Source organism: Mobula birostris, chromosome 20 (genome assembly GCF_030028105.1).
Source record: "Mobula birostris isolate sMobBir1 chromosome 20, sMobBir1.hap1, whole genome shotgun sequence".
NCBI classification, from domain to species: domain Eukaryota; kingdom Metazoa; phylum Chordata; class Chondrichthyes; order Myliobatiformes; family Myliobatidae; genus Mobula; species Mobula birostris.
In genome coordinates this window covers 67,590,281-67,613,171 of record NC_092389.1, presented here as the reverse complement: position 1 = coordinate 67,613,171, position 22,891 = coordinate 67,590,281, and the positions used below count along the sequence as shown (strand labels likewise).

Below are 22,891 nucleotides of genomic sequence, written 5' to 3'. Positions count from 1 at the left end.
GTAAACGCCTTATCTCTCTCCCTGATTGCCTCCGCTCACTCCTCAGTCCACCACAGTACAGCCTTTCCCCTATTAATTCTGCTTGTAATGGGAATCACTTACAACGCATTTTGTGAATAACGTGACATAACCTCTTATTGTAAAAACACACATCTTCCTCAACATTCTGTAGCAGTTCCAGAACTACTGTGAGCATTAAATTTCGTACCCATTCAGACACACAAGTTGAAAAACTATTCTTCTATTAACTAATTACCATCATTCCGCAAACAACCCCACAATGAACTATGTGCGTTAAAATCTTCACACCACGCAACTGGTAATGAGCGAGAACAAAATATACTTTCTCACAAATCAATAGAAAGTTTACCACAGGCGTTGTTAAAAAAAAAAACCTACCTGCTGAATCAAATATTTCTACAACAAATCACACATACGGTTCATTCACATTCACAACTGCGTCCCCTGCCTATTTCCTTATAAAACCGTCAATTCTACCCCTCCACCAAATGACAAATCACACCAAACGACAATATAGTCCTGCACAGAAAAATTTCCTTCCTTCCTTGTGCCCTAACTCCTGGAGGAGTCGTGGTGGCGCCATCATGACAAGATTGGGACCAGTCTGTTCCATCTGTCGCTGTTGTGTACCAGAGCCTGGTCACTGCAAGTGTTCTCCCTGTCCATTCTTTAATGTTGTCCATCCATCTTTCCCTTTGTCTACCTCTCCTTCTTTTCTCCTCCACAGTTCCTTGTAGAACGGTCTTTGCAAGGCCCTGGGTCTTGTTACGTGGCCGTACCATCTTAGTTTGCTTTCCTTCACCATTGTGAGAAGGTCTACATGGGGGCAAATGTGGTGCTGGATGTTCTTGCGGACCTGCTCGTTTGTGATGTGGCCAAGTATGAGATGCCCAGGATGTTGCGATAGCATCTCATTTCTAATGCCTGTATCTTGCTCTGTAGCTCTGCTGCGAGGGTCCATGTCTCGCATGCATACAGGAAGATGGAGAATACCAATACACGCAGGAGTCTGATCTTGTACTTCATGGTGATGTTGCTGTCCCTCCGTATTGTCTTGAGTCTGGATAGTGCAGTCATTGTCTCTGCGGTTCTTGCCAGGATTTCTGGTCTTGATCCTTCATCACTGATTATTGCCCCCCTGGTATTTGAACTGCTGCACTTTCTGAAGCGCCGTGGGCATTTGCCATGAGCTTGGTTTTCACGGCACTTATGTCAATTCCAAACTTTGTGCAGGTTCTATCAAGATGGCTGACCAGGTTGGCCAGTTCATCCACTTTTCCTGAAAGTCCATCAATGTCGTCAGCAAATCTTAGGTTTGTGATGTTGCTCCCTCCAATGCTGATAGTGCTCACATGATCTTCAAGGGCAACAATCATGATCCATTCCAGGAAGACATTGAAGAGAGTGTGGGAGGAGAGGCAGCCCTGACAGACTCCTACAGAGCTATGGAACCACTCCCCGATGGTGCCCTGAGCGAGTACTGCACTGGTTGTCTTGGCGTAAAGGTGATGAGTTGTATGAATCAGCTTCTGGCCAGGTTGAATTTCTTCACGGTGGCCCATAAGGCGTCATGCCAGACTCTGTCAAACACCTTCCTGAAGTCCATGAAGACGTAGTAGAAACCTCTCCGGTGCTGAAGATGCTTCTCACAGAGGGTACGGAGGTTGAAAATCTGCTCAATGGTACTTCTGCCCTTTCTGAAGCCAACTTGTTCCTCGGCAATAATCTCTTCTGCCTGAGGTCACAATCTGTTCAAGATGATTCTGAGCAGCATCTTGCTTACATGGCTGATCAAACTGATGGGGCGGTAATTCTGACAAAGTTGGAGATTGCCTTTCTTGGGAAGCACAATGATCAGCGACTGAGTCCAAGGTGTCGGCCCTTCATTCACCTGTCTGACAGATCTTATTGCAGATGGTGGTAAGAATGTCTACCGTGGCCTCTCCTCCGTGATTCAGCAGTTCAGTAATCATATTGCGGCTTCAACGTCTTCACGCATGACTGGATAGTCATCCTCATGGAAGATTCCTGTACATTCAGCAGACTAGGATCCCTTTTGCTCTGGTAGTTGTGCAGTTCTAAACAGTACTCTGTCCACCATTGCATTATTTCCTTTTTTTCTGTAAGACTTTTGCCATTTTTTATGGTGTTCACTTTGGCTTGTTTTTCTTTGTTAAGATCTTTCACCAGTTGGAATGCCTTCTTTGGGTTGTTGTTGGAGAGGCTGTCTTCAATGTCCACACATTGTTCGGCTATCCATCTCAGCTTTGCTTCCTTCATTTCCCTCCTGACTTCCTTGTTGATTTACCTCTATTTTGTTTTTCCCTCTGCTGCGCTTTTATCTTTCTTTAATTTCCTTCCTGTGTCACACATACCCAATATCTTGTTAGTGACCCATGATTTAGACTTGCGGCGGCTTTTTCCCAGAATCATGCTTGCTGTTTCCGTCATCACTATGTTAAAGTTATTTGTGGTGGTCTCCAGGTCTTCCTCAAGGAGGAGTATTGGTGCAAACTTCCCCCCGAGTTGCTGCATGAAATTCTTCAGAGATTCTTTCCGTTTTTCAGGGTCGAATCTCAGCCGGCTGTTTTGTTTTTTTTAATTATTTTGCTTGTTGATTCTCCTCAAGTTCACTCTGATGTTCATCATGAGAAGGTCATGGTCACTGCCCACGTCTGCTCCTGGGAATGTTCTGGTCTTCGGTCTGTTCACAGGGCATCTGTGCTGTCTTTGCACCAGGATGTAGTCAATCTGGTGATGTTGACCACTGGGTGCATGCCAGGTTCATCTTCGGGATGCTTTGTGCTCTCCAAGTGTGTTCGACAGCACCATGTTGTTATAACTGGCAAATTCCAGCAGGCGCGGTCCCCTCTCATTGGAGGTGTCATTGCATGAGGCGCCGATGATATTTCCCTTATCATCTTGTGCGTCTCTGCTCACCTTGGCATTCCAGTCACCCTGAATGGTCAAAGTATCTATTTTATCCACATTGTCCATGACATCTTGTAATTTCTTACAGAATTCTTCAATGTGTTCATCATCTTAGTCTGTTGTTGGGACGTAGACTTGTGCCACTGCGATGTTGAATGGCTTTACTCGCAGGCGGATGCTCATGAGCCTGCTTGACTCTGGTTGACATCCTAGGACAGCGTTCTTGATGGATTTGTTGACTAGGAACCCGACGCCATTTTCATGTCTGTTCTCTTCTCCGCTATAACAGAGTACATGTACTTCCTCAGTACGCGCTTCTCCAACTTTCTTCCATCTGGCTTCACAGAGCCCGAGAAGGGGTATCAGTTCGTCGCATGCGTGAGTTACCTGAGTTTCTCTGTTTGGTTCAGCGTTCTTACATTTCACGTGGCGATTGTGATGTTTTCTCTTCCACGGGTGTTCTCTCAGCCACAGATCTTCTGTGTCGAATCACCAGTAGCACATTTATCGCGTCCGCCCAGCTGTGAGACGGATAGCGCGGTCACTGGTCACCCGGGCTGCGACCGATCCGGTATGACGTTACTTTTTGGAGTGCTCACCATCCTGCTGTGTGTCTTGGGCATCTGAAACCTGGTGGACCCCATCCTTCTCCAGGTTTGACCACAGCCGATTTCCTCCAGCTGGGTGGTTCGCCTTGGTCGTGAACTTGTGGCCGTTGTAGTTCATCTAAGAACCTTTCCGTCCCGGCCGGTGACTTCATCATGGAATTCATTCGCCCAGTGGTGCCGTGTTAACACCACCCCCTCACATGGTTTAGTCCACCAGTTGAAGCGGTTTACCGGGGTATGGCGCTTGGAGCCAACCCGTGAGAGAATTAGGAGATGGATGAGGACCAGCGGTACCTGCCCACCCTGTCTGGTAGGGAGCAGCATGCCAGACATCAAAGGTACTACCTCTATCCAGAGCCCCCGATGCCTTAACTGTGAAAACATCAGGTTTCCTGAATACACAAAACATCGGTGAGTTCTGACAAATCAGAAACAAACTTCTTAATGTGTTGACGATAAGAAATTCAGGCTTCCCGCAACCTACTGAAATATGTTTAATCCCATTATGTACCTTCACAAGGTAGACTAGGATATGGACACCTCACCTATCAGAACTTCATCTACAGCTTCCCACAGAACACCGGTTACACCGAGATACCTTTCTGCAGCTTTCACAATAATTTTAATTTCCTCAGTAGCACGAGTTGTCTGATCAGTACAATTCATCACATCTTCTATAAACATCACAAACTTCATTGTGCTACCAGTAAAGTATCTTTACTGAGAGAACTGTGATGGCGACAGATATCCACTGATTCCCAGTCTATTCTCTGACTGGCAACACTTTATCAACTCTACCAGTCAGAGACAGGTTTAAATTTTTACAAGGTCTCAGTATGAAACACACACAATTGTAGTTTAACTTGTTGAACTGCAGCTGCCGCTATTTTCATAAGGCAACATAGATACTATTTTCTCATTTCCACCTCTCTCCATGACTGACCTTCACATTAACTAATCATCTCATTTGACCGACAGGCCCCTCTGCCAGTGACAGCAGGGGACAGTGAACTTCGATTGCACGGGTCGAAATCTGCCCCATACTCAGACCTTCCTCTTCTGCTCTATCATCATGGCGGAGTTCAGCGATGCTGCTGTCGGTGGTCTCCGGCCTCGGCATCCATGAGGATGGGCGTGGCTTTCCGTCGACACCTCTGATTATCTGTTCCGCCGATGTTTGTCAGACCTCCCCCAGTCTCTGCCGATGCAGAGAGATTTTCCACAAATTCTGTAAACTATCATTATCCAGGCAATATCTTTGACATCTTTGAAATCTCGCATCTATTCCTACACTCCAGGGAATAAAGTCTTAACCTATTCAACCTTTCTCTACAACTCAGGTGCTCATGTCCCAGCAAGCGCATTGTAAACCTTCCCTGCGCTATTTCGATTTGTTTTTGATCATTTATCCTGAATGCAGGCAATCCTAAGCTGCACAGAATTTTCCAAATGCCTCAAAAACATCTTACTCGACATTAACGTAACATCCCATCCTCTGTACTAAATACTTTGATTTATGAAGGCCAATGTGCCAAAAAACTCCCTTTGCGATCCTGTCTAACCGTGATCCAACTTTCAAGTCATTATGAATCTCTGTTGCCAGATGGCTCTGTTCTACCTCACTCCTCGGGGGCCCTGCATTTCACCGTGTCTTCATGCACCACCAAATGAGGGCGCATCTTCAAAATGTTGATAACTCCCAATCAAATTAGGTAATTCCTTTTTAATGATTATAAAAAGTTCACAAAATGGCTGCCTGAACAATTAAAAAAAATCAGGAACATGGTTGAAATTTCAAATTGGATTTATTAGTAAAGTAGCTGGAAATGAAACAACGTTCAGATTCCGCCCCAATCGAACCCGAGGGAAGCCTGAAGTGCGTCGGCGCTCTCAATGACTGACACCCACACATCACCTGACAGCTCAAACTCCGTCTTCACCCCCGCATCTGCCAGATCTCTCTTGAATTTCCGCACATCCCCAAGGCTTGTCGAATCGATAAACACCCCCCCCCACACACACACACATTAGATTGTCGCAGCCACCGTGCGCTCACCCAAACCCGCTGACACAATTTACCTGCACATTACATCCCAGATTCGTCACATCCCCGAGTCCACTTACTCCTCAAATCCGTGCGCACCCGAAATCCGTGAGCACATCCAAGTCCCCAGACAAGCTCAAATTCACAAATCCTCAAGTCCAGACACCGGAAGCACCGCCAGACCTGAGGGCACCAGCTAATCTGTGTGCATCCCAAACATGAGAATGCGCCCATATGCACATTAGATTATCCCAGAGCAAATATCATTCCAAACTGTTGCCAAAGTAGGTGGCTCGACCTGAAAAAAAAAAAGAACAGCAAGAACAACGACCAAATTCCAAAGAGCATTTATTATTAATGTATTAATAAATGAAACTACATTGACATTCAGCACCCCAAATCGACGACCTCATATCCGTGTGCACCCCAAGTGCGCAGAAAATAAAGCTAAATCAGTGCATACCCCTACATCTCTGTGCACTCCCAATTCCATGTACCCCGTAATCTGTGTGCACCCACAAACCTGTTGACATGGCCACATGCAGATTAGAAAATCCCAGAGCAAGAATCATTTCAAACAGTTCCCAAAATAGCTCCCAGCAATTAAAAAAAGTTCAAAACTCAAAATAAATTAATTACTGAATTATCGGTGTCTGTCTGTATCTGTGTGCGTTTATATCCATCCGCGTGACAGTGGGATTCCGTGTGTGTGTGTGTGTGTGTGTGTGTGCGTGTGTGTGTGTGTGTGTGTGTGTGTGTGTGTGTGTGTGTGTGTCAGACACCATCTAGCAGTTAGCGCCCGGTGTTTGTCGCGTCGGCGTGTTGCTGAGAACACCTGGCTAGTGTGGAAGAAACCCTTCAGGACACCAGAAAGATGTGCGTACACTGGTTCGTGAACTGTATGTAACGCGCTGGAAGGTTTCACTGCTAACGCAATGATTTCTCTGTAGCAGCAATGTTTGGGTTATGACTAGAGATAATGAGCCTTTGGGATGTTAGTCAGCCAATGAGAGGCATGCAGCTCTTTCTTGTGGGTCTGAGAACAAGGAGTTCGCAGTCCTTTGCCGGGGAGAGATGAGGAGAGCAGAAGCTTATGGAGAGAGTTGGTAGACGGCCGGAGGGAGTGGACTTGGAGCGAGAGTCCGAAGGTCAGCGACGATCGGCGGAAGTCGATGGTGGACGGACAGCTTCTCAGTGAGCTCCAGCGCGTTGTACTGTTTCATGAGAATGGGCCTGTTTTTGTTTCTTTTCTAACGATATAGTCAAATTAAGAATTATAAAGCTCAGTCATTTAATCGCATATGTGTACTGTTCGTTGCTTCGCGGTACTGATTTGTGATATCACATAGAATCCACTTAAACGAAATTTCTTACGTTTGGTCTGGCGGGGCCCATTAATCCGCTAGCCGAACCGAGAGTTACATGTATAACATTGCATTGTTTGTAAGGCATACAGCAAATCTTAATTCTGAAGAGCAGAGAGCTCGGACAGTCTCTACTCAATACATTTGAGGAGGGTGAACAAGAAACAAAAAAGTGAATTCATGAGGATGTTCTGATGGCTCTGGGCCTGAACTGGTTAAGTTTAGAAAGATGGGGGAGAAATCACAATGGAAACCATAGAATATTGATTGACAGCACACAGAGCACGGCTGAGACCTGGAGTCGCAGAACCGGAGGTTTCATTGTAATTGTGTGTGTGTGTCTGTGTGTTTTATGTTTTCAGGAATTCTGGTTGTTTTCACGAGATTTAATGCTCATAATAAACTTTAGTTTGAAGTTTCTTTTATTTTTATGCAGCGTTATATTGTTAGTGGTCGTGATAGGTCAGTTCGTAGAGGACTGGTGTTTACAGTTTTATAAGGAAAAGGGCGGGTTACTGAGCTGTGAATAGGAAAGAAAAGTAGAAGGCATTTGCAGTAGAAATACTTCATTGAACAGGTGGGGGTTTTGAAGTGGCTGATTTTCACAGTTTGTGCAAAATGGCCGTTGCAACGCCTATTCTGAAACCCGGAAGCTCCCCGTCTGATTAGTCTAGTTACAGGTCTATATCATTAATGTCTCATTCATGTGAACTTATGGACCGTCAGGTAATGGAGCGTTTGAACTATATTTCGGAAGAGAGAGGTGATAAATTGTTTTATCAAAGTGGGTTTCGGAAGTGTAGAATGACGGATTCACTTTTAGGTTTGGAAGATGATATTAGGAAAGAACATTTAAATAAAGATAATTTAATAGCAGTATACCTTGATATCGAAAAGGCGAGTGATATTCATGGACGGAAGGACTTTTGATTAAACTATGGAAATAAGGATGGAGGTGGAGATTGCATCACTTTTTCTGAGTTTTATATTTCGACTGCCTGTGCTGGTACGGGTGGGAGCTACATTCGGGTTTCTATGAGACAGAGATTAGAAAATCACAAGGCAGTATTTGTAACCCTTAATTATTTAATTTCATGATTAATTATATTTCCTCTGAGATAGGCATTGGCGTGCGTAAGTCACTACATGCGGATGATGGATCTTCATGGATTAGAGGTAGAAATTGCAACTGTGCTGTATATTGGATGCAATTAGCAATAAATAGTTTTTAAACAATAGGCAAATATATCAGGATTTAAGATTTCAGTAGCTACCACCATTTTCCACGAGGAAGGAAGGTGACCTAACCGCCAAATGCGATTCAGAATGTTAATAATATCTCTAGGGAGTTGTCAGTCACATGTCTGATCATACAATAACATATATCATTCTTTCAAGGGGACGTCTGACCTGCATGAACAATAAACACAGAATAATCTGCAGATGCTGGGGTCAAAGCAACACTCACAACACGCTGGAGGAACTCAGCAGGTCGGGCAGCATCCATGGAATAGATCGGTCGGGCGAAGGTGTCCGGCCCGAAACGTTAACCGATCTTTTCCACGAATGCTGCCCGACGTGCTGAGTTCCTCCGGCATGTTGTGAGTGTTACATGAATAATAACCTTCTTTAGTTCAGAGAAATAAAACGCTTCATCTGTAATACTATCATTGCTACGGCTGATTTCCAACACCTCAGGCTGATCACTGAGAACCTGATTCCTATAGCGTATAACCTCGTCATTTTTATTATCTTGATGATCATTCGCTGCAAATGACGCAGCCAGTAACTGAACATTCCCTATTTTAGTGACAATCCTTTTACCCTCACTAATATTATGATCCCTACGTCTCCCCCATTTTCTTAATCATTCCCCAAACATCTCCTAGTTTAATATACCATCCAATATTATCACAATATGACCTCCAGTAAACCCTTTTCACAATCTTCTCCATTTTCCTCACCACGGCCTGTGCCATTTTATATTTAATACGATCACTCGGAGACTGATACTTCTTAACGTTCATAAACACGTTACTTCCCTAATTGCATCTGCGCGCTTCTCAGTCCACCATGGCACAGCCTTTCTCATATTAATTCTGTTTGTAACGGGAAGTGATTTCCATTAGTTTGCTGAATAACGTGACAAAACCTTTCATTGCAAAAATACGCAACTTCCTCAACATTCTGTAGCAGTTCCAGAATTACTATGAACATTAAATCTCGTGCCTTTCTATTTTTCGAAGCTCCGTATACCTCTCCAGGAGACTCTTAAAAGATCCTATGTCATAGTTCGGTCCGTGAAGTCTGTGTTCGGTTTCACGGTGCAGTCCATGGTTCTTTGTTCCGGGGTTTCTGGTTTTCCCCAGTTTCTGTGATGGGCATATGTTTCTTGTTTTGGGGCTGAGACACAAATACCTCTGCAAACCAGGGATTCCCTGCTGGACTGTCCTGTTCCCCTCCCTGTCTTCCCCCCACCCCCCTCGCCCGACTCTCTGCCTGGATACCTCGCCTGACTCTCTGCCTATATCCCTCGCCTGACTCTTTGCCTGCTCACCTAGCCTGCATACCCCGCCTATATACCCCGCCAGTATCGCTGAAGTCTTACCGCCGGAGCAAGACCTTGTTAGGTCAAAATAACGAACTGTTTTTCGTTGTGTGAAATTCTTTCTCTGTGTCCACGCCTTCGCTAGGTAGGTCCGGCCGTTTGTCTCTACTAGTGTTAGGATCTGTCTCTGTGTCCACGCCTTCGCTAGGTGGGTCCGGCCGTTTGCCGCCACCTTGTGTTATGAGTCCCGGCCCTACGTCATTTTGCCAGGAGGGGTCTCGGCTTTGTGTTATGTGTGTGAGTCCCGGCCCTACGTCCTGTTCCCAAGGAGGGGTCCCGGCTCTGTGTTCGGAGCTCCTGTCTCTTCTACTCCAAGGCTCCGTGCTCCTGAAGGACCTCGTCCAGTCCATGCCTAGTCCAGTCGTATCCGAGTTCTGTCCATGTGCCTTTTCCTGTCCTTGCGTCTCGTCCTACCCAGGAGTTCCTCACCCAAGCCATGTCCAGTCCTGCAGCCTCAAGACCCAAGACCCCAGCCTGCAGGCTCAAGACCCAAGACCCCAGCCTGCAGGCCTCAAGACCAAGACCCCATTTCCAAGACCACAGCCGGCAGCCAATCTCAAGATTCAAGTCCCCAGCCGGAAGCCAAGCTCAAGATCCAAAACCCCAGCCAGCAGCCAACCTCAAGACCAAGACCCCAGTCTGTCTCCAAGTTCAAGATCCAAGACCCCAGCATGTCTCCAAGATCCAAGACCCCAGCATGTCTGCAAGCTCGATCCAAGACCCCAGCATGTCTCCAGGCTCGATCCGAGACCTCAACCTGTCTCCAAGTTCAAGATTCAAGACCCCAGCATAACTCCAAGCTCGATCCAAGACCCCAGCATATCTCCAAGCTCAAGATCCGAGACCCTAGCCTGTCTTCAAGCCTCAAGACCAAGATCCCAAGCCTGTCTCCAAGCCTTAAGACTCAAGGCCCCAGCCTCCAGTCCTGCAGTCATGTCATGTCCATGCCTGGTTCTGCGGCCCGAGTCCGAAGCAAGACCCCGGTTCTGGAGCCTTGTCCAGTCTCTGGCTCAGGGTCCAAGCCCTAGTCTGCGTTCTTGTCCCTGCTCCTTGTCTGCATCCTGTCACGTCCCTGCTCTAGTAAAGTCCTGTTCATTGTATTTCAGTGTCTGTGTTTTGAATTTGGGTCCGTTCCCAACGCCTCTTTGTGACATTTTATTATATCCGCCTCCACCACTATTGTCGGCAGTCCCTTCCATGCACTCAGTCCTTGTGCAGGCTACTCTAAGAGTTAACCGCCAGGTTGAGTCAGTGGTGAAGAAGGCCAATGCAATGTTGACATTCATTTCCAGAGGTATAGAATATAAGAGCAGGTATGTGATGTTGAGGCTCTATAAGGCAGTTGTGGGACTACACTTGGAGTACTGTGTGCAGTTTTGGGCTCCGTATTTTTGAAACGATATAATGATATTGGAGAGTGTTCAGAGTGGATTCACGAGAATGGCAGACCTGATGTGAAGAAGAGTAGGTAATGGCAGTGATCGAGCCGAGGCTTACACACTATATAGAGCACTGTGCAAAAGTCTTAGGCACATATTCGTAGCTGAGGTGCCTAAGACATTTTCAGATTTTCATCGTAATTGTTTTCGATCTTGTATCCTAGGAGTACAGTGTACAGATCTGGTCACCAATCTACTGAAATGATATCAATAATCTTGAAAGGTTACATTTGTAATCATATTCTTAGGACTTATGCGCCTGAGTTAGAGGGAAAGAGCCAATAGTTTTAGCCTCACTCAAACAGAGGAGGTTCCCCCTCATGTCGGCTGGGACTAGAACAAGGGGTCATAGTTTAAGGGTGAAAGGTGAAACGTTCCAAGGGACATTGAAAGAGAAATTCTTCACTCAGAAGGTAGTGTGAGTGTGGAATAAGATCCCGTGAAGTGGTGAATGCAGGTTCAATTGCAACATTTAGGAGAATCTTGGGTAGTTACAGGGGACGAACGTTTATTGGATACCATGGTCCGGGTGCAGGTCGATGCAGACTACACCTGACAACAGGTCGCCACAGTATGGAAGAGCCAGGGGGTCCATTCCGCTTGAATAGAAATAATAAAATAGCCCTTTTCCGGTACCTTGCCTGTGGCTAGTCAAGTCCCAAGTAATCACATCATTTACCTCTCTCAATAATCTGCAGTATATCCCGCAAGGCTCTGGAGAAATGTCCACCTTACTGTTCTTTAAGAATAGAAACACTGGCTACTTAGTTGTTCTGTAGTTAAAGACATTTAAAACACAATTTGAATAGGAAAGGTTTTCTCATAAATCCTTACAGCAGGGAAATGCCCTTGAGCCGCCATGCCCTTGTGAGTGAGATGTACAATGACAAACGCAGGAAGATGGGGCCATTTTGATGGGGACCATGTCGGCATGAATGGGGTGAGCCGAAGGGCCAGCGTTAATGTCGTGTCCCAAACGTTCCCTCTATTCCTATCAATCGATGCTGCCTGACCTGTTGAGTTACTTGCACTGCTGCATACAATTCTTGTTAACATCTTTTGTGCTGGAATATTGAAAAGGAATTCAGCAGGATTGTTGGGGTTTTGCGTCATGTGACGATATTGTTCAGTTTTCATCTACATACAAGTCAAGGGATCCAAATTCATAACTCCCTCAAAGTGGCTGCACGGAGCGATAGGTTGGCGAATGCGGCCTAGCGTCTGCTTACCTCCGGTAGTCGAGGTGAAGAGTTCCGGTGTCAGGTAGCTACGTTGCATATTTATAAATGTCTAGTTTACCTCTAGCTGCAGTATTGCATTCTATAATAGGGAAAATGTGGAGGTGTTGGAAGGTGAGTAAAAGTGGTTTACCAGGAAGCCGCCTGGATAAGGCAAGACTGGACAATTTATGTATATTTCTTCCTGAGCACCAGAGGCTGAGGGAGGCCTGACAGAAATTAATGGTAATATGATATGACACGATATTTCCTCGGACCTTGAGAGAGACTAGTGTAGCAATTGCAGGGGCCCTGGCAGAAATATTTAGCCACGGATATGGTGCCAGAGGACTGGAGGGCAGCTCAGGTCGTTCCGTTGTTTAAAAAAGGCTCCCAAAGTAAACCAGTTAATTACAGGCCGCTGAGCCTGACATCAGTAGTAGGTAAACTATTGGAAGGTGTTCTGAGAGATCGGATATACAAGTATTTGGACAGCCAAGGGCTGATTAAGGATAGTCAGCATGGTAGTGCGTGGTAGATCGTGTTAATGAATCTTGCAGAGTTCTTCGAGGAGGTTACCAAGAAAGTAGACAAAGGAAATACTGTGGATGATGTTCACATGGACTTTACTAAGGCCTTTGACAGGGTCCCACATGGGAGGTTAGTTCAGAAGGTTCAGACACTAGGTATCCTTGGAGAGGTTGTAAACTGGATTCGAAATTGGCTGTGTGGGAGAAGACAGAAAGTGATAGTGGATGATTGCTTATCAGACTGGAGGTTTCTGACTATTGGGGTGCCTAAAGTATCTGTGCTAGGACCATTGGTGTTTCTTGTGTATATCAGTGATCTGGATAATAATGTGATAAATTGGATCAGCAAGTTTGCTGATGACACTAAGATTGGAGACGTTGTGGACAGCGAGGAAGGCTTCCAATGCTGGAAGAGGAATCTGGACCGGAAAAATGTGCCAAAAATGGCAGATGGAATGTAATGCAAACAAGTTGAGGTGCTGCATTTTGGAAGGACAAATCAAGGTAAGACATACACAGTAAATGGTAGGGCACCGAGGTTGCGGTGGAACAAAGGGATATGGGAGTTCAGATACATAATTCCCTGAAGGTGGCGTCACAGGTAGACACGGTTGTAAATAAAGCTTTTGGCATCCTTGCATTCACAAATCAAAGTATTGAGTACAGGCGTTGGGATGTTATGGGGAAGTTGCATAAGACATTGGTGAGGCCAAATTTGTAGTATTGCGCACAGTTCTGGTCACCTAACTACAGGAAGGACATCGGTAAGACTGAAGGAGTGCAGAGAAGATTCACTGCGATGTCGCCGGGTCTTCAGGAGTTGAGTTACAGAGAAAGATTGAACAGGATAGGACTTTTCTCCTTGGAGATTAGAAGAATGACGGGAGAATTGATAGAGGTTTACAAAATTATGAGGGATATGGACAGAGTAAATGGGAATAAGCTCTTTTCACTTAGATGAGGAGAGATGAATACGAGAGGACATGGCTTTAGGGTGAAAGGGGAAAGGTTTAGGGGGAATATTGGGGGGAACTTCTTCACTCAGAGAGTGGTGGGAGTGTGAAACGAGCTGCCATCTGACGTGGTAAAAGCGGGCTCACTCTTACGTTTTATGAATAAATTGTATGAGTACATGAATGGGAGTGGTCTGGAAGGTTATGGACTGGATGCAGGTCATTGGGACTAGCGGAATAATGTTTCAGTACAGACTAGATTGGCCGAATGGCCTGTTTTCTATGCTGTGGTGTTCTGGAGTTCTATGGTTTTATGAGAGTCACAGACAGAGTGGACAGCCAGCGTTTTTCCCTGAGGTTGCAACGTCTGAAAACAGAGGCAATGTATTTCATGTGAAAGAGGGAACACTGCCTCTTTTGATTCTTTTTTTCGGCAGAATTTATTTTGTGATTTAGTGGAATTTTGTATCTTTTCCCCACATTCCTGCGGTAAAAACACGAACAACTTACATCAGACAGTGATGTTAATCCTGACGCAGAATGTTTAAATGTGTGGGGAATGGAGCGATGCGCACCTGCTGATGCAGAAGGGATTGGTTTGGAAAGCACGAAGTTACCAGTTCAATTAGTTCAGAACTGCACAGTGAGCAGAGGGGCCTTTACCCCTGCTGTACTGATCTACGATCGTGAGTCCACACCTGGAGTACTGTGTGTAACTTTGGACAGCCGCCTCAGGAAGGACGTGATTAACCTACAAAGGTGCAGTGAGGATTCACGAATTTTCTTGCCGGGACTGGAGGACTTGGGTCAGAAAGGGCCTCGATCGTGACTCTGGAATGATCACGATACTAACGGTGACGCCACATTGATTCTCCCCTCTGCCTCCAAAGGCCCCACTGTCACGAAACAATTGTAGGCTAAAGTAAAGGGTAAAAAAAAACACACACAATGAACACCTATTTTGATATAGAACTACAACTCCCATAAGGCACTGCACAGCATGGCCGCAAGAGTTAATTGAACTACAACTCGCGACATGCACCGCACTCAATCGGAGGCACCTGAAGGACGGAGTAGCCATCTAGAAATTGTAGTCTAATGTTCTCGGCTCCTCAGCCACTCTCTGTTTCAACACTATGACAACGTAGAGAGGGACTGATTATGTGACAGAGGTAGCTCTGACCCACCTCCGTCCTCTGCTGTCAATGGCTGATGTGCCTGTCGGTCAAATGTGAATTTAAACGATGATTAGTTAATCTGAACGTCAGTCATGGAGAAAGGGAAACATGAAAATTCTATTTACGTTGCTCTCTGAAAACAGAGGCAGCTGAAGTTCCACAGGGTAAAGTACTATTGGGCGGGTCCTATGCAGAGGCCTTGCAAAAGTTAAACTGAATGTTTATAAAGTGGTACCAGACATAGAAAAGTATGTGACGTCAGAGGGTATATGTTGTTATCACAGTTCAATTCCGAAAGATACTTCACTGATGGATAAATTTGTGATTTTTATAACGGACGTGGTGAATGGTACTGCTCGGACATCTAGTCGTAATGATGAAACTCAAATTATTGTGAAAGCAACACAAAAGTTCTTCTTTGTAGTGCTGGATTATTTTGTCATTAGGTGTGATAAATTAGTTGGCAGTGATGTTGCCATTTTTAGGAAGGGACGTGGAATCGAGTTGTGAATTGAATGAAATATATGTCACAGCTGTAGCAGAAATATTTGATTCAACAGGAATGAAAGTGGTTTAATGTTTTATGTGATGAGCGTCTGCCAGGGCTGAATGTTGAGAGGATGACGTGGGTTTTTGTAATGAAACGTTCTGTCACATTATTCATCAAACAGCTTTGAAAGTGATTGCTGTGAAAAAGAGCATTTATAGGAGAAAGGATGTAGCATGGTGGACTGAGAAGTATGCAGAGGCATTTGGGGAGGAAAATAAGTTGTTTAGGAAAGTTAAGAAGTATCAGTCTTCTGATAAGAAGCATATCGGGTAAAAAGAAATCAAATGCAGGCTTAATTATAATCTTTGGGGGTTGATAGCTTTCATTTAAAATCTTTCAATGGGAGTGAATTTAATTTAATTCACGGTACTGTGTTTAATTAAGTATAATCTATAGGGTTTTACGGGATAATAGATCGTTAGATAGAAGAGGCAGTGAGGGTATTAATTCCCAATTGTCTGCAACACACTCTGTTCCAGATGGCAGCGAAATTTGCCTTAAAGTTGGAGTTTCGACCGTCATTTACCCAAACACCGCCTTTTTTCACGTTAGCCAATCATTGAAGGGGACTGCAGAGAATGGTGTGATTGACATTGGAACAGCAAACCAGCATCAGACGTGTGAACAGACTGCGAGGCTACTGGGCGGGAATATAAATTCATGAAGAAATCAACAGACCAATGGGTGTCCCGCAATCCGGAGTTCTTTGATTGACATCTGGAGGGTCCAATGATGTACTGAGACTCCAAGAATTTGCTTGGCCACCCCGACCACACACACTATGCTAATATTTCGGAGCTGTCCGTCGTTGGGACAATCAGCCCGGGAACAACAGCTGGGAGATCAGGCGGTGAATGTGAGGAGCTGGCGTCTGCACTGGAGAAATTGCCGCCGCTTTCGGCTTGTGCTCAGGACGCGGCTTTATTAATGAACTGAAGCACCGAGGTGACCGGATATTTCAGCGCTCTGATTATCTGCTCCCTGAATTTCGACTGAGTCACCGCGTAAATAAATGTGTTCGTGCAGCAGCTAAAATTCTTCAGCAAAACACCGACGTAGTAAAAGATCCATTCAGAATCATTGAAATCGTATCCTGAGACCTGATAACATATGACATTTACAACGTTCGTCATCCACAGGAGGATGAAGCTGCCGGAGAGGGTGAAGAGTAAAACCACAGACCTCCTCCTGCTCTCCATCTCCGGGTCACTTCGGTTCTCCCCCTTGCTCTGACCCTTCAGCCCCTTACGGACCCGACTGGCCACTATAATGTGCCTGACTGTCAGAGCGTTGAGCAGCAGGATCCCAGCGAAAGGGAGGGACGGAGTTAAAACCGTATCGAGCCAGTCATATCCTACCCACCCGGGGTCAGTGAGATAATTGTTCACGGGTTTACAGAACCACGGGATATCGTTGATAATCACCCAGGGTTCCCGTGTGAAGTACCGGGGAATATTTTTCAGACAGAACAGTACGCCGGTTGTTGTTAGAACCACAGCCGCAGTTTTCCCGGTGCAATATTTTGTTTTCAGCTTCTGGCAGCAAATGGCAACAAACCGATCAAAGGTGAAAGTGACGGTGAACCAGACAGAACAGTCTGTGGCTGTGAACATCAGTACATCGATAACACTGCACACAGGGGTGATGCTCAGAAAACTCCTCCGGAAGTAAAACGTTCTGATTCGATATAAAATTACATTGGTGACAACGGCCAGTAAGTCAGCCCCTGCCATGGCCACCAGGTAGCGAGTAGTGCAGACAGAGAGGCCGCACTTTCCCCGGGACAGGATCACAATCGCCGCTAAGTTCACTGGAGGGAGGGAGGGAGGGAGGGGGAGAGATAGATAGAGACAGAGAGAGGGGTGAGAGAGCGAGAGAGAGAGAGGCAGAGAGAGAGAGGGAGAGAGAGAGAAGGAAAGAAATAGAGAGAGAGAGAGACAGAGAGAGAGGGGTGAGAGGGAGAGAGAGAGGGAGAGAACAGACACTGGGCGTTACTGAACACATTCTCCGGGAATTAACACGAGGCCGGGTTTCAGCTAAAGATCAGGAGTGCTGGAGTCTATGAACGGCTGCTAATGTAAATCAGACACTGGTCACACTGTCTCTGACCTGCTTTCCTCAGTGTGGGGATAAGACGATGAGTGAGCAATCCTAGGCGATAAAAACGAGCTGTATGAACAACAACGATCATTCCGATTCCGGTCGTTAACGGGGCCAGTTTCACTGATTTACCCCTGATTGGCCAGGCCTCTGGAAACTCAGCATCTGATGCGGCCACGAATGCATACAAGAGCAGCGCACATCAAATACTGGAGGGACTCAGCTGGTGAAGCTGCATCCGTGGAATTTTACAAACCGTCCTTTCGGGCCGAGATCCTTATTGAGCACGAAGCAGTGCACGGATTTATATAACAATATAACAATTACAGCACGGAAACAGGCCATCCCGGTTCTTCTAGTCCGTGCCGAACTCTTACTCTCACCTAGTCCCACAGACCTGCACTCAGCCCAAAACCCTCCATTCATTTCCTGTCCATATAGCTGTGCAATTTAACTTTAAATAACAACATCGAACCTGCCTCAACCACTTCTGCTGGAAGCTTGTTCCACACAGCTGCCACTCTCTGAGTAAAGAAGTTTTTCCTCATGTTACCCCTAAATGTTTGCCCTTTAATTCTCAACTCATGTCCTCTTGTTTGAATCTCCCCCACTCTCAATGGAAAAAGCCTATCCACGTCAACTCTATCTATCTCCCACAAAATTTTAAATATCTCTATTAAGTCCCCCCTCAACCTTCCAGGATCCAAAGAATAAAGACCCAACTTGTCCAACCCTTCTCTGTAAGTTAGGTGATGAAACCCAGTTAACATTATAGTAAATCTTCTTTGTACTCTCTCAATTTTGCTTACTTCTTCCCTGTAATTCGGTGACCAGAACTGTACACAACTCTCCAAATTTGGCCTGACCAATGCCTTGTACAGTTTCAACTCCTGTACTCAATGCTCTGATTTATAAAGGACAGCATACCAGAAGCTTTCTTCACCGCCCTATCCACATGAGATTCCACCTTCAGGAAACTATGCACCATTATTCCTAGATACCTCTATTCTACTGCATTCTTCAATGCCCTACCATTTACCATGTGTGTCCTATTTTGATGAGTCCTACTAAAATGTAGCACCTCACATTTACCAGCATTAAACTCCATCTGCTATCTTTCAGCCCACTCTTCTAACTGGCCTAAATCTCTCTGCATGCTTTGAAAACCTACTTCATTATGCAGAACTCCACCTATCTTAGTATCTTCTGCATACTTACTCATCCAATTTACCACCCCATCATCCAGATCATTAATGTATATGACAAACAGCATTGGACCCAGTACAGATCCCTGAGACACATCACTAGTCACCGGCCTCCAATCTGACAAACAGTAATCGAACACACTCTCTGGCGTCTCCCATCCAGCCACTGCTGAATCCATTTTACTCCTTCAATATTAATACCTAACGATTGAACCTTCCTAACGAACCTTCCGTGTGGAACCTTGTCAAAGACCTGACTGAAATGCATAGAGACAACTTCCACTGCTTTACCCTCGTCAACTTACGACGGGTCTCAGAGGGAAAACAGGAACAACGTAGCAACCTGAGGCTGAGTGGCTCCGTTAATGGATTAATTCTACAGATCAGTTCAATAACACACGTTGGCAGATTGGTTCAGCTGAACTGACCCAATTTTTGACCAACAGGCAGTGGGATCCGACTGTGACAGTCTCCACAGGCAGACGTGAAACACAGGACCAGGGATTCTCTCTGATCACTAACTCAGAAACAGAGAACTTTACAATGTAAACCCCACCCAGTCAACTTTTCCTGGAAAGCTGCCTGTCCCCAGTACTGGGACAGACCTGGACAAAGTCCAATTAAAACGCGTGCAGTCACACCTTCGCGGAGAGCTGCATCCCTGACATTCAACAAGCCGTCGTTTCGGACCGGGACCCTCCGTCAGGACGAAACGATGCCCCGATTTACGACGCGTCTCAGAGGGAAAGCAGAAACAAGTTAGTAACCTAAGGCTGAGTTGTTCCTTTGATGGATTAAATCTACAGCGCAGTCAATTCGATAATACACAGCAAAAGATCCGCGGGCACTGGTGCAGGTGATCAGACCCAGATTATTGACCAACAGTCAGTAGGATCCGACTGAGAAACTTCAGAGGAAGACATAAAACCACAGGACCTGGGGTTCTGTCTGATCAATAACTCAGAAACGGTGAACTTCGCAATGTAAACCCCTCCCAGTCACACCTTCCCAGAGAGATGCCTCTCCCCAACGCCGGGAAAAATCACGACAACTTCTCATGAAAACCTCCCAGTCACACCTTCCTGGAGAGTCGCCTGCCCCCACCACTGGGATAACTCTGGACAAATTCCCATCACACACTCCCAATCACACCTTCCCGCAGAGCCGCCTGCCACCACCACTGGGACAACTCTGGACAAATTCCCATCAACACCCTCCCAGTCACACCTTCCCAGAGAGATGCCTCGCCCCAACGCCGGGAAAAATCACGACAACTTCCCATTAAAACCTGCCAGTCTCACCTTCCCGGAGAGCCGCCTGCCCCCACCACTGGGATAACTCTCGACAAATTCCCATCAACACACTCCCAATCACACCTTCCCGGAGAGCCGCCTGCCGCCACCACTGGGACAACTCTGGACAAATTCCCATCAACACCCCTCCCAGTCACACCTTCCCGGAGAGCCGCCTGCCCCCACCACTAGGATAACTCTGGACAAATTCCCATTAAAACCTGGCAGTCTCACCTTCCCGAAGAGCCGCCTGCCCCCACCATTGGGACAACTCTGTAGAGAGTCCCATTTACTCCCTCCCAGTCACAGCCTCCCGGAAAGCTGCTCGTACACAGCATTGGAGCAACGCAGGGCAAGGTCTCATTCACGGCAATAACAACATTAGAGTCAATCTCATGAGTTAAGGGAGAGACAGAAGTTTAGTTCCGCTTGTTATTAACTATGAAAAGATCAGAGTGTTGAACTGACAGGATCGATATCTCTGACAGATATTTTTTTCTTAATGATCATCAAGATAGAAGCTTGTCAAATGATCATAAATAGCTTAGCACCGGTTACCACACAGAAATAGCAAAAATATTAATTCTTCTGCTCACTCACCGGGAACTCCAATGACGGCAATCAACAAGTACAATATTTTCTCCACACCTTTGTACCTATGCAACATTGCAGACATTTCTCTGTCCAGCGATTTGTCCCTCTGTGCTCCAGGCGATCTGTCGGAATGAAATGTTGAGGCAGCACCTGCCTGGGGTTTTAATACCATTTAGCGGCTCCACGGGGACTGACATCAACAGATTTTAAAATAAAGGTTTTTAAATTATTCACAAACCGATTACATCAGACAGGTGTAATCCCCGCGGTGTCAGATTGTGATGAAATTAATGATTTAATATTTAGAACATTCGTGGGAGATAGCTTTTCTGAAAAATGTTGACTGAACCTTCCGAGCTGTTTCATCAAATACATGTGCTTCCATTGTAAATATGTACTTCAAAGGAACTATTTGTCGGACACAGAATATTGAAGTAAATTTTGTCATTGTAACTTGTGAAATTGTATTGAATCACCTACTGTTATCATTCTCCTCAATAGTAGAAACTCTTGATGTAGTTTGTGTTTGCGACTCTACCGAGAAGGACCAAAAAAATGTCAGTTTCTGATGATAAATAATCACTTCCATATCCAAGAACCCCAAAAGACCTCTCAGTAACTCAGTCACAGGCAGAATATTTGTGAACTTGTCCAGGTCCATTTCTCATTCCAACGAATGGCCATCAAATTCAGTGGTCTAGTGAGGGTGGTTAGTATGTTCTAACATATCATCCCTTATGTGTCAAAGAACACGGAGAAGAGCGAGACAGACGGTGAAGAAATTATAGTTGTCTGTCTCTGCCTGTGTGTCTGCGGGTTTGTCTGTCTGTGTGTGTTCGTGTGTGACAGTACGTTTTCCTGTCCGTTCGTGGGTAGACCCACTGACTCTGCCTGACCGTGCCTGACTGAACATTTGTCCGTATACCTCGAATTTTGTCTGTCCCCCCTGGTTCAGTCCCTTCCAATCTCTATCCGCAAACTTCACATGCTCTGAAACTCTCATTTCAAACAGTTCACAAGATGGCTGCCTGAACCATAGAAAATTAAGAACAGAGGTAAAAATGGAAATTGCATGTATTATTAAAGTATGTACAAATGGAACAATCTTGAGATTCGCCACATCTCCATACCCTGAGAACCCTGAAACACATACACAACTCAAATTCATCAGCCTGCTCCAAAACTACCGATTCCGCAAAATCCTTGTGCACCCTCAAATCGGCAGACTTTGGCAAAGCTCTGTACACACCCAAATCCACACGCATATGCAAATACATGTGCGCACCCAACTCAGAATGTGCCCCACATCTTCTGACACCCCCAAATCCGCCTGTTCCGCAATATGCGCTGGCTAACAGCCACTTCTGTGCACATCACCAAATCTCTGTGCACCCAATGTTCCCTAAAGCACCCCTAAGTCAGCGCATATTCTCAAACCCGTCTGCATTCCCATATCCGTGAGAAACCCAAACCCACTGGACCTCCCAAATACACATTAAATGATCCCAGAGAAATATCATTTCAAACAGTTCACAAAATGGCAATTGCTATGTATTAAAAAAAACAAGGATCGAGGTCAAATATCATATTGCATTTATTATTAAAGTCTGTATAAACAGAACAATCTTGCGATTGGGCACACCTACAAATCCATCGGCTTCCCCGAGTCACTGTTTACCTCCGAATCTGCAAGCACATTCAACTCTGCACATATCTGTAAATCAGTGTTCACTCAGGGATCTGTGCTCACCGACAAGCCCGCATTCAGCCCTCAAATCAGTATGCACCCCCAAGAAACGGACACACTATATCCCAGGGTACTCACACATTTGCTGACATGCCCGTTAATCTGCGTACATCTGCAAATCGGCATGCGCAGCCAAACCGGTAAGCACCCCCAAATTCACCGACAAAGCCGGAATTCTGTGCACATTCCCAAGTCCGTGCACAACCCATATCTGTGCATACACCTACTCAGTAAATTATTCCAGAGCAGGAATCATTTCAAACACTTCACAAAAGAGCGGGATCCACCTTTAAATGTCCAAACAGATGTCCAAATGTGTATTCACCCGCATATTCCCTCAAATTAGCGCACTTCTACAAATCGGTATGCGTCGCGAAAGCTGTGTGCACCAGAATTCCGCGCACACGTTAACCACCAGCCACATGCACGTCTGACTATCACAGAGGAGGAATCATTTCAAGTAGTCCCACCTTTATAATTTAAGATGTATTTATTACTAAAGTATCTATA

General features: G+C 45.6%; 1 protein-coding gene and 1 pseudogene across 1 annotated transcript in view; both read right to left on the bottom strand.

The window, feature by feature from the left end:
- Positions 1–22,891, bottom strand: part of LOC140185252 (uncharacterized) — a 622,887-nt gene that overhangs the window by 240,080 nt on the left and 359,916 nt on the right. The window lies entirely within an intron of this gene.
- On the bottom strand, positions 16,352–20,806 carry LOC140185505 (probable G-protein coupled receptor 139; annotated as a pseudogene).